The sequence below is a fragment of the Bos javanicus genome, chromosome 4, assembly GCF_032452875.1.
Source record: "Bos javanicus breed banteng chromosome 4, ARS-OSU_banteng_1.0, whole genome shotgun sequence".
Taxonomy (NCBI): Eukaryota; Metazoa; Chordata; class Mammalia; order Artiodactyla; family Bovidae; genus Bos; species Bos javanicus.
In genome coordinates this window covers 27,487,009-27,500,238 of record NC_083871.1, presented here as the reverse complement: position 1 = coordinate 27,500,238, position 13,230 = coordinate 27,487,009, and the positions used below count along the sequence as shown (strand labels likewise).

The 13,230-nt window shown below is 39.4% G+C and overlaps 1 protein-coding gene across 9 annotated transcripts in view; it reads right to left on the bottom strand.

The window, feature by feature from the left end:
- The window catches only part of HDAC9 (histone deacetylase 9), a 992,890-nt gene that overhangs the window by 758,311 nt on the left and 221,349 nt on the right, over nt 1-13,230 (bottom strand). The window lies entirely within an intron of this gene.

Here is a 13,230-nt window from a genome sequence, read left to right as displayed (position 1 = left end):
ATAATTTGTAAAAAATAAAAAGTCCTAAGAGTGCTGTTATCTCTAAGACAAATATATTATTTTAGGAAATTTTCTTCACATGTACATTATTTGAAGAATGCAAGTAGGAAACTTCAAATTAAAATATGTTCAGGAAAGTAAAACCATTATCAGACAAAAATGTAATTTGAAATAAGACAATAACAGGTCTTTACATTTACTATAAAAAATAATATTAAATAAAATTTAATTAACCATGAACAATTTCACTTCTGCTATATCAGAAGTCCACTGGCCCAATGTGTCACCTGAAAATTATTTTCACTATTTACAACATCTTTGTACTGAGAACAAAAAATCCAGCTGAATTTATCCACTTCGTCAAACACCATTAATTAATTACAGTTGACTGTTGAACATCAATGAGCTTGAACTGCATGGGTCCACTTATACTTAGATTTTTTTTTTTGGATACTAAATACAGTAGTACCATGAAATTAAAAGACGCTTACTCCTTGGAAGGAAAGTTATGACCAACCTAGATAGCATATTCAAAAGCAGAGACATTACTTTGCCAACAAAGGTCCGTCTAGTCAAGGCTATGGTTTTTCCTGTGGTCATGTATGGATGTGAGAGTTGGACTGTGAAGAAAGCCGAGTGCCAAAGAATTAATGCTTTTGAACTGTGGTGTTGGAAAAGACTCTTGAGAGTCCCTTGGACTGCAAGGAGATCCAACCAGATCCATTCTAAAGGAGGATCGGTCCTGGGTGTTCTTTGGAAGGAATGATGCTAAAGCTGAAACTCCAGTACTTTGGCCACCTCATGCAAAGAGTTGACTCATTGGGAGAGATTCTGATGTTGGGAGGGATTGGAGGCAGGAGGAGAAGGGGATGACAGAGGATGAGATGGCTGGATGGCATCGCCAACTCGATGGACGTGAGTTTGAATGAACTTCGGGAGTTGGTGATGGACAGGGAGGCCTGGCGTGCTGCGATTCATGGGGTCGCAAAGAGTCGGACACGACTGAGCGACTGAACTGACTGACTGACAGTAGTAGTACCACACAATCCATGCTTGCTGCAATCAACAGATAGAGAACTGCAGATATGGGCAGAATCACCTATTTGAGGGCCAACTGTAAATTTTGCGCAGATTTTCCACTGCAGGGGGGTCAGTGCCTCTAAACTACCCCACAGTATTCAAAGGTCAACTGCATAGCCAGTGAGAAATAGTTAAACAGTTATTTCAAAGCATTATTTCTGCCTATATTATACTAGGCCACGTAGTCCATGGGGTCGCAAAGAGTCGGACACCACTAAGCGACGTCACTTTCATTTTCACTTTCATGTGGTTTTACCACAAACTGAAGTGAGATATACTCAGATTTGAAAATTTTATATGCTTACTTAAAGAAGCAAAATATATATACTATAAATTCCAATAAAATGTAATTTAGTTAATATTACTGAAATAGCCTTCATACTCAAAGGTATACCTGCTTCTGTATAAACTAAGTCTCCATTTCATCAGGGAAAGAGACTGAATCATTGCAAGTGATGGAAATTATTTTTTCTGTCTTAACTTGTCTCTTCTTTAGGTTTTTAGAGGTGACAGGAGTAGGAGAGTGATGGTAGTTTTCTTAAATTCCACACATATACATCTCTGCCTCAGACGTACTAAATAGTTGCCTGTCTCCTATATTTTAATAATCTCTCTAATTCATTTTGCTAATACTTTCAATAATAAGTACATGCAGTGATTATACAGAGTTTAATCATGTTCTTTCACTAAATTGCTTTACTTCCGACTGTTCTGGTAACTTGCAATGGTAAACTTGACAAGAGGAAATCAGTACTATTAAAAGAAAATAATTAAAAATCACCATTTTTTCTTGATGTCAGTAGGGAAAAACAGACCATTTTTGTTGTTTTATTCATTGCTCTCGAATTTAAAAATTAGGGTTTTATTTCAAGAGCACTGAGCATCAAAAATTAAGGTAACTGTAATATTTTCTTCATTTACATGCTTTGTCTTAACCTGGACAGGAATTTATTTCATCTCTGAGACTTAACATTAGAGGGTCATTTTTATTACCTTTTGGTATTTGTTCCTTTCCTCTCAGACAATGATAAAACTTGTAGGTCAATTGCCCCTAGCAAGCATGAAAAAATGTAGCTTCTACTTACATTTATGCTAAGCTTTGCAGTTTATAGCATTTGGAGAATGGCAGAAAAAGAAAAGGGCTCATTGTAACTTTAAGAACTTTCAGACTTTATCAGTTAGAAAAGGAACTTTATACTATTTTCAATTTGAGTTGCAACAATCTGTGGTATTTTAGCATTTGGCATGGATGTCTCATGTCACTTATCACATTATACCCTGCATTATAATTATTTCTGTAAATACTAAAGTCGTTTTAGGGACCTCTAAGCTCCATAAGGGCAAGAGCTATTTCTTATTCATCTTTTTATGCTTTACAAAAATGCTCCTCACATTTGAGGTGGACACAAATCACCTGGGATTCTTAATAGAATGCAAACTTTTAAGACAATATTTCTGGGATGAGTCCTGAAGCCTTGCAATTCTGACTCACTGCAAGGTTATGCTGATCCTCCTCGTCTGAAAACCATCCTGTGAGTAGCAAGGGCATACAGCACCTTACACAAACCATCAACCAATTAAGGGTTAGTTTTGGTAGAAATTAAACATTACTGAGCACCAAATGTACCAAATACAGTTGGTAGTTCTCACATCCTTATGAAGTGGATACTATTAATATCTCCATTTTACAAATAGAAAAATTCAGCATTAAGAAGTGAAGTAATACGCCTAACTAATGAACATAGTTTTGCCTGATTCAAAGGCCTTGGTTTTTAATCATAACAACACGATTCCTCATAGCATTTCAGAGCCATAACAAAGAAGGTTGTCCTGGACACACTTTCTCCCCTTCTCTCAGGGAAAATCTTCCATTCCTCTAGGCCCAGTAAGATGACACTTCTTTGACTTCCTTCCACCGTGCATAATTTCCCGGCTTCCCCTAAGCTTCCCCAGAAACTTTTTACCCTATAAGCGCAGCACTTACCTGACAGAATTACAGTTATCTAGGTGGGGTCCTCTGGTCTTCCCTGCCATGTGTCAAAAGTTTGAGAGTTGAAACTTGATCTTATTCATTGTTGATAACCCAAAACTTGGTGCAGTGGAGCTTTTGAAAGAAACATGGCCCAGGTCCCACTCTCAGGGACTCAAATTAGTCTGGTTTGGGTTAGAATCTAGGCATCAGCATTTTGGTAATTTTTGGAGTATTTCCAATGTTTTCATTATTATATTTGTTACAGTGCCCTTGTGATCAATGATCTGTGATATTACTACTGTAATTGCTCTGGGGACTACTGTATTTTCTCTGGGGCACCACGAACCACACCCTCATAAGTCATCAAATCCAATAAATATTGTGTGTGTTCTGGCTGCTTCATTTGTAGTCTGTTCCCCTTTCTCCCTCTCTGGCTCCCCAGTCCTTGAGACACAACAATATTGAAATTAGGCCAATTTATAACTCTAACATGGCTTCTAAACATTCAAGTAAAAGGAAGAGTTGCACATCTCTCCATATAAGTGAAAAGCTAGAAACTATAATCAAACTGAGTGAGACAGGCCAAAAGCTAAGCCTCTTGCACCAGAGTTAGCCAGGTCATGAATGCAAAGATAAGTTCTTGAAGAAAATTAAAAGTCCTACTCCAGTGAACACATGATGATAAGAAATCAAAACAGCTTCATTGCTGTTATAGAGAAAGTTTTAGTGGTCTGGGTTGAAGATCAAACCAGTCACAACATTCCCTTAACCAAAGCCTAATCCAGAGCAAGGCCCTAACTCTCTTTGATTCTATGAAGGCTGAGAGAGGGGAGGAAACTGCAGAGACAAAGTTCAAATGTAGCAGAAATTGGTTTATAAGATATAAGGAAAGAAGCCACCTCCATAACAAAAAAACAAGGTGAAACAGCAAGTGGTGATGCAGACGCTACACCAAATTACAGAAGACTTAACTAAGATAATTAACAAAGTTATCTATGCTAAGTAATGTGTTTCCCAGTTGGCTCAGAATGGTAACGAATCTGCCTGCCAATGTAGGAGACACAAGAGATGTGAGTTCGATCCCTGAGTCAGGAAGATCCCCTGGAGGAGGAAATGGCAACCCAGTATTCTTGCCTGAGAAATCCCATGACAGAGGAGCCTGACGGGCTAGAGTCCATAGGGTCACAAAGAGTGCTACTGAGCATGTACACATGCATGCCAAGTAATAGTATTTCAATGTAGGCAAAATGCCCTTATATTGGAAGATGTCATCTACGATTTTCATAGCTAGAGAGGAGAAGTCAATGCTTGGCTTATAAGTTTCAATGGATAGGATTATTCTCCTGTAATGGGCTAATGCAGTTGGTGACTTTAAATTGAGGCCATTGCACATTCACCATTCTGAAAATTCTAGTGTTCTCAAGAATTTTGCTACACCTATTCTGTCTGTGCTCTATAAATGGAACAACAAAGCCTGAATGACAACACATCTGTTTATAACATAGTGTATTAAATATTTTAAGCCTACATCAGTAGAAAAGAATCCTTTAAAAACATTACTGCTCATCAATAATGTACCTGGTCACCCAACAGCTCTGCTAAAAATGTACAATGAGATTAACATTCTTTTCATATCTCCTAACACAGCATCCATTCATCACCCATGAATCAAAGGGTAATTATGACTTTCAAGTCTTATTTTTTTAAAGAAATAAATTTCATAAGGCAACAGCTGCCACAGGCAGTGATTTCTCTGATAAATCTGGGCAAAGTCCATTGAAAACATTCTGGAAATGATTCACCATTTTAGATGTCATTAAGAACATTTGTGGGGGTGGTCCTAAGATGGTGGAGGAATAGGACGGGAAGACCACTTTCTCCCTAACAAATTCATCAAAAGAACATTTGAACACTGAGTAAATTCCACAAAACAACTTCTGAATGCTGGCAGAGGACATCAGGCACCCAGAAAAACAGCCCATTGTCTTCAAAAGGAGGTAGGAAAAAATATAAAAGACAAAAAGAGAGACAGAAGAGGTAGGGACGGAGCTCTGTCCCGGGAAGGGAGTCTTAAAAAGAAGTTTCCAAACACCAGGAAACACTCTCACTGCCGAGTCTGTGGAGAGCCTGGGAACCACAGAGGGCAACATAACCGGGAGGAAAAATAAATAAATAATTAAAACCCACAGATTATGTGCCCAACGGTAACTCCCCCAAAGGAGAAACAGCACAGACATCTGCATCTGCCACTAGCAAGCGGGGGCTGGGCAGGGAGGCGCCGGCTGCATTGCTTAGAGTAAGGACCGGGCCTGAATGCCCCGAGGGCAATCTGAGGAAACTAACATGGGCTAGCAAACCAGACTGTGGGATAGCTACCACTCGAAAAGCCCTAACCTAAGACACCGCCAGGCCTACTCACAGAACAAAGGACTGACTAGAGCTACGCGAAAAGCCCTAACCTAAGACACCGTCAGACCCGCTCACAGAACAAAGGACTGAGCAGAGCTAGCCTGCTGCAGACCATCCCCCTCCAGTGACAGGCAGCCAGAGCTGGAAGGGGGTAATCACGGCCCCAGAGAGACATATCTACCAAACTGCAAGCAGGCTTTGTTGCTAACCAAGACTTCTTGGGATTCTGGACGGACAACATCTGCCTGAGAAGGTGCACCGGTTGTATACCCAGAAAACCAAGCAGCAGGGACCGCGCTAGCCAAACACCTGGTCACCTGAGCTGCTCGGACCTGGGAAGGGCACAAAACGCAGGCCCAACCGAGTCTGCGCCTCTGAGGACTACCCGAGTGCCTGAACCTGAGCGGCTTAGACCTGGGAAGTGCATACAACTCAGGGCCGGCCTCAGATAGTTCCTGGAAGAGCAACCTAGAGCCTAAGCAGTGTTGGCAGGGAAAGCACACATGCCGTGAGCAGGGGCAGGCCCAGTGTGGCTGAGACACTGCGAGCACATGCCAGTGTTATTTGCTTGCAGCGTCCCTCCCTCCCCACAGTGCAACTGAACAAGTGAGCCTAAAAAAGTGTCCACCACCACCCCCTCACGTCAGGGCGGAAATTAGACACTGAAGAGACCAGCAAACAGAAGATGCTAAAACAGAGCGAACCTCCTTGGAAGTGACAGGTGAAATAGATTAAAACCCTGTAGTTAGGACTGACTACATAGGAAGGGGCCTATAGATCTTGAGAAATATAAGCCAGATCAAGGAACTATCTGAAAATGAACTGTCCCCACACGGCCCACAATACCACCAGAGAAAGTCCTAGATATATTTTTACTACTTTTACTATCTTTCTTTTTTTTTTAATTAAAAAAAAAATTTAAGTCCTCTATTACTCGTTTAATTTTCATTTTTATAACCTACTGCTGCTGCTAAGTCATGTCAGTCGTGTCCGACTCTGTGTGACCTCATAGACGGCAGCTTATCAGGCTCCCCCGTCCCTGGGATTCTCCAGGCAAGAACACTGGAGTGGGTTGCCATTTCCTTCTCCAATGCAGGAAAGTGAAAAGTGAAAGTGAGGTCACTCAGTCGTGTCCGACTCTTAGCGACCCCCTGGACTGCAGCCTGCCAGGCTCCTCCATCCATGGGATAAAAAGAGAGACCCTATTTTTTAAAGCAAACTTTATATATATAAATTTTATAATTTTTGTGACTTTGTTTCTTATTTTTTTCTTTAATATTGTATTTTTGAAAATACAACCTCTACTCTAGATTTTTAATCTTTGCTTTTTGGTATTTATTATCAATTTTGTACCTTTAGGAACCCAATCTTCAGTACCCATTTTTACTTGGGAGCGAGATTACTGGCTTTACCGCTCTCTCCCTCTTTGGACTCCCCTTTTTCTCCACCAGGTGGCCTCTATCTCCTTCCTCCCCCTTCTCTTCTCTACCCAACTCTGTGAATCTCTTTGTGTGTTCTGGGCTGTGGAGAACACTTAGGGAACTGATTACTGGCTGGATCTGTCTCTCTCCTTTTGATTCCCTCCTTTATCCTCCTGGCCACCTCTGTCTCCCTCCTCCATCTTCTTTTCTCCATGTAACTCTATGAACCTCTCAGTGAGGGTGTCCCTCACTGTGGAGAAACTTTTCATCTTTAACCTAGATGTTTTATCAATGGTGCTGTATAGATGGAGAAGTCTTGAGGCTACTGTAAGAATATGACTGAAAACCAGAGGCAGGAGGCTTAAGTCCAAATCCTGAGAACACCAGAGAACTCCTGACTCCAGGGAACATTAATCGACAGGAGCTCATCAAACACCTCCATACCTACAATGAAACCAAGCACCACACAAGGGCCAACAAGTTCCAGAGCAAGACATACCATGCAAATTCTCCAGCAACACAGGAACACAGCCCTGAGCTTCAATAAACAGGCTGCCCAAAGTCACTCCAAACCCACTGACATCTCCTAACTCATTACTGGACACTTCATTTCACCCCAGAGAGAAGAAATCCAGCTCCACCCACCAGAACACCGAAACAAGCTTCCCTAACCAGGAAACCTTGACAAGCCACCTGTACAACCCCACCCACAGCGAGGAAACGCCACAATAAAGAGAACTCCACAAACTGCCAGAATACAGAAAGACCACCCCAAACACAGCAATATAAACAAGATGAAGAGACAGAGGAATATCCAGCAGGTAAAGGAACAGGATAAATGCCCACCAAACCAAACAAAAGTAGAAGAGATAAGGAATCTACCTGATAAAGAATTCCAAATAATGATAGTGAAAATGTTTTCAAAATCTTGAAAACAAAATGGAATCACAGATAAATAGCCTAGAGACAAGGATTGAGAAGATGCAAGAAAAGTTTAACAAGGACCTAGAAGAAATAAAAAGAGTCAATATATAATGAATAACGCAATAAATGAGATCAAAAACACTCTGGAGGGAACAAATAGTAGAATAACTAAGGCAGAAGATAGGATTAGTGAGGTAGAAGATAGGATGGTAGAAATAAATGATTCAGAGAGGAAAAAATAAAAACAAATTAAAAGAAATGAGGACAATCTCAGAGACTTTCAGGACAATATTAAACGCTACAACATTCGAATCATAGGAATCCCAGAAGAAGAAGACAAAAAGAAAGACCATGAGAAAATACTTGAGGAGATAATAGTTGAAAACTTCCCTAAAATGGGGAAGGAAATAATCACCCAAGTCCAAGAAACCCAGAGGGTCCCAAACAGGACAAACCCAAGGCAAAACACCCCAAGACACATATTAATCAAATTAACAAAGATCAAATACAAAGAACAAATATTAAAAGCAGCAAGGGAAAAACAACAAATCAAGGAGAAACACCCCAAGACGCATATTAATCAAATTAACAAACATCAAATACAAAGAACAAATTTGTTCTTGTTAGCATTTGTCTTACATATTGTGGTGCTCCTATGTTGGGTGCATATATATTTATAATTGTTATATCTTCTTCTTGGATCGATCCTTTGATCATTATGTAGCGTCCTTCTTTGTCTCTTTTCACAGCCTTTGTTTTAAAGTCTATTTTATCTGATATGAGTATTGCTACTCCTGCTTTCTTTTGGTCTCTATTTGTGTGGGATATCTTTTTTCAGCCCTTCACTTTCAGTCTGTATGTGTCCCTTGTTTTGAGGTGGGTCTCTTGTAGACAATATATATAGGGGTCTTGTTTTTGTATCCATTCAGCCAGTCTTTGTCTTTTGGTTAGAGCATTCAACCCATTTACGTTTAAGGTAACTGTTGATAAGTATGATCCCGTTGCCATTTACTTTATTGGGTTCGAGTTTATACACCCTTTTTGTGTTTCCTGTCTAGAGAATATCCTTTAGCATTTGTTGGAGAGCTGGTTTGGTGGTGCTGAATTCTCTCAGCTTTTGCTTGTCTGTAAAGCTTTTGATTTCTCCTTCATATTTGAAGGAGATCCTTGCTGGGTACAGTAATTTGGGCTGTAGGTTATTTTCTTTCATCGCTTTAAGTATGTCCTGCCATTCCCTCCTGGCCTGAAGAGTTTCTATTGAAAGATCAGCTGTTATCCTTATGGGAATTCCCTTGTGTGTTATTTGTTGTTTTTCCCTTGCTGCTTTTAATATTTGTTCTTGTTCACTCAGTCGTGTCTGACTCTTTGCGACACCATGGACTGTAGCCTATCAGGCTCCTCTGTTCATGGGATTTTCCAGGCAAGAGTGCTGGAGCGGATTGCCATTTCCTTTTCCAGGGGATCTTCCCAACCCAGGAATCGAACTCAGGTCTCCCGCATTGCAGGCAGACGCTTTACCGTCTGAGCCACCAGGGAAGCCTGTGGGAGACTATAAAAGCAGTGCTAAGTTCATAGAAATACAGGTATAACTCAAGAAACAAGAAAAAATTAAATAAATAACCTAACTCTACATCTAAAGCAACTAGAAAAGGAAGAAATGAAGAACCCCAGGGTTAGTAGAAGGAAAGAAATCTTAAAAATTAGGGCAGAAATAAATGCAAAAGAAACAAAAGAGACCATAGCAAAAATCAACAAAGCCAAAAGCTGGTTCTTTGAGAGGATAAATAAAATTGACAAACCATTAGCCATACTCAAGAAACAAAGGGAGAAAAATCGAATCAATAAAATTAGAAATGAAAATGGAGATACCACAACAGACAACACAGAAATACAAAGGATCATAAGAGACTACTATCAGCAATTATATGGCAATAAAATGGACAACTTGGAAGAAATGGACAAATTCTTAGAAAAGTACAACTTTCCAAAACTGAACCAGGAAGAAATAGAAAATCTTAACGGACCCATCACAAGCACAGAAATTGAAACTGTAATCAGAAATCTTCCAGCAAACAAAAGCCCAGGTCCAGACAGTTTCACAGCTGAATTCTACCAAAAACTTAGAGAAGAGCTAACACCTATCCTACTCAGACTCTTCCAGAAAATTGCAGAGGAAGGTAAACTTCCGAACTCATTCTATGAGGCCACCACCACCCTAATACCAAAACCTGACAAAGATGCCACAAAGGAAGAAAACTACAGGCCAATATCACTGATGAACATAGATGCAAAAATCCTTAACAAAATTCTAGAAATCAGAATCCAACAACACATTAAAAATATCATACATCATGACCAAGTGGGCTTTATCCCAGGGATGCAAGGATTCTTCAATATCCGCAAATCAATCAATGTAATACACCACATTAACAAATTGAAAAATAAAAGCCATGACTATCTCAATAGATGCAGAGAAAGCCTTTGACAAAATTCAACATCCATTTATGATAAAAACTCTCCAGAAAGCAGGAATAGAAGGAATATACCTCAACATAATAAAAGCTATATATGACAAACCCACAGCAAACATTATCCTCAATGGTGAAAAATTGAAAGCATTTCCCCTAAAGTCAGAAATGAAACAAGGGTGCCCACTTTCACCACTAGTATTCAACATAGTTTTGGAAGCTTTGGCCACAGCAATCAGAGCAGAAAAAGAAATAAAAGGAATCCAAATTGGAAAAGAAGAAGTAAAACTCTCACTGTTTGCAGATGACATGATCATCTACATAGAAAACCTTAAAGGCTCCACCAGAAAATTACTAGAGCTAATCAATGAATATAGTAAAGTGGCAGGATATAAAATCCATACACAGAAATCCCTTGCATTCCTATACACTAATAATGAGAAAATAGAAAGAGAAATTAAGGAAACAATTCCAGTCACCATTGCAACAAAAAGAATAAAATATTTAGGAATATATCTACCTAAAGAAATGAAAGACCTATATATAGAAAACTATAAAAAACTGGTGATAGAAATCAAAGAAGACACTAATAGATGGAGAAATATACTGTGTTCCTGGATCGGAAAAATCAATATAGTGAAAATGAGTATACTACCCAAAGCGATCTATAGATTCAGTGCAATCCCTATCAAGCTGCCAATGGTATTTTTCACAGAGCTAGAACAAATAATTTCACAATTTGTATGGAAATACAAAAAACCTCGAATAGCCAAAGCAATCTTGAGAAAGAAGAATGGACCTGGAGGAATCAACCTGCATGACTTCAGGCTCTACTACAAAGCCACAGTCATCAAGACAGTATGGTACTGGCACAAAGACAGAAATATACATCAATGGAACAAAATAGAAAGCCCAGAGATAAATCTACACACCTATGGACACCTTATCTTTGACAAAGGAGGCAAGAATATACAATTGGAGAAAAGACAATCTCTTTAACAAGTGGTGCTGGGAAACCTGGCCAACCACTTGTAAAAGAATGAAACTAGAACAGTTTCTAAAACCATACACAAAAATAAACTCAAAATGGATTAAAGATCTAAACGTAAGACCAGAAACTATAAAACTCTTAGAGGAGAACATAGGCAAAACACTCTCCAACATACATCACAGCAGGATCCTCTATGACCCACCTCCCAGAATATTGGAAATAAAAGCAAAAATAAACAAATGGGACCTAATTAAAATTAAAAGCTTCTGCACATCAAAGGAAACTATAAGCAAGGTGAAAAGACAGCCTTCAGAATGAGAGAAAATAATAGCAAATGAAGCAACTGACAAAGAATTAATCTCAAAAATATACAAGCAACTCCTGCAGCTCAACTCCAGAAAAATAAATGACCCAATCAAAAAATGGGCCAAAGAACTAAACAGACATTTCTCCAAAGAAGACATACACATGGCTAACAAACACATGAAAAGATGCTCAACATCACTCATTATCAGAGAAATGCAAATCAAAACCAGTATGAGGTACCATTTCATGCCACTCAGAATGGCTGCTATTCAAAAGTCTAGAAGCAATAAATGCTGGAGAGGGTGTGGAGAAAAGAGAACCCTCTTACACTGTTTGTGGAAATGCAAACTAGTACAGCCACTATGGAGAACACTGTGGAGATTCCTTGAAAAACTGGAAATAGAACTGCCATATGACCCAGCAATCCCACTGTTGGGCATACACACCGAGGAAACCAGAAATGAAAGAGACACTTGTACCCCAATGTTCATCGCAGCACTGTTTATAATAGCCAGGACATGGAAGCAACCTAGATGTCCATCAGCAGACGAATGGATAAGAAAGTTGTGGTACATATACACAATGGAGTATTACTCAGTATTACATTTGAATCAGTTCTAATGAGGTGGATGAAACTGGAGCCTATTATACAGAGTGAAGTAAGCTAGGAAGAAAAACACCAATACAGTATACTAACGCATATATATGGAATTTAGAAAGAAGGCAATAATAACCCTGTATGAGAGACAGCAAAAGAGACACAGATGTATAGAACAGTCTTTTGGACTCTGTGGGAGAGGGAGAGGGTGGGATGATTTGGGAGAATGGCATTGAAACATGTATAATATCATATGTGAAACAAATCGCCAGTCCAGGTTCGATGCATCATACAGGATGCTTGGGGCTGGTGCACTGGGATGACTCACAGAGATGGTATGTGGAGAGAGGTGAGAGGGGGGTTCAGGATGAGGAACATGTGTACACCTGTGGTGGATTCATGTTGATCTATGGCAAAACCAATACAATATCATAAAGTAATTAGCCTCCAATTAAAATAAATAATTTTTTTTTAAAAAGAACATTTTTGACTCCTGGCAATAGGTCAAAATATCAATATTAACAGAAGTCTGAAAGAAGTTGATTTCAACCCACATGGATGACTTTGAGGGTATAAGACTTCAGTGGAGGAATAATTGCAGATATAGTGGAAATAGCAAGAAAATTAGAAGTGGAGCCTGAAGATGTTCCTGAATTGCTGCAATCTCATGATAAAACTTTCACAGATGAGGAGCTCCTTCCTGTGAATGAGCAAGGACAGTGGTTCCTTAAAATGGAATCTATCACTGGGGAAGATGCTATGAAGATTGTTGAAATAACAGAAAAGAATTTAGAAAATTACATAAACTTAGTTGATAAAGCAGCAGCAGCACCAGAGAAGACTGACTCCAAGTTTGAAAGAACTTCAACTGTGGGTAGCTGCTATGAAACAGCACTGCATGCTACAGAGACATTGTTCGTGAAAGAGTCCATCAATTCAGCTGTCTTATTTCAAGAAATTTCCACAGACACCCCAACTTTCAGCAACCACCACCCTGATCAGTCAGCAGCCAATAACGAGGAGGCAAGACCCTCTACCAGCAAAAACTACAGTTAGCTAAA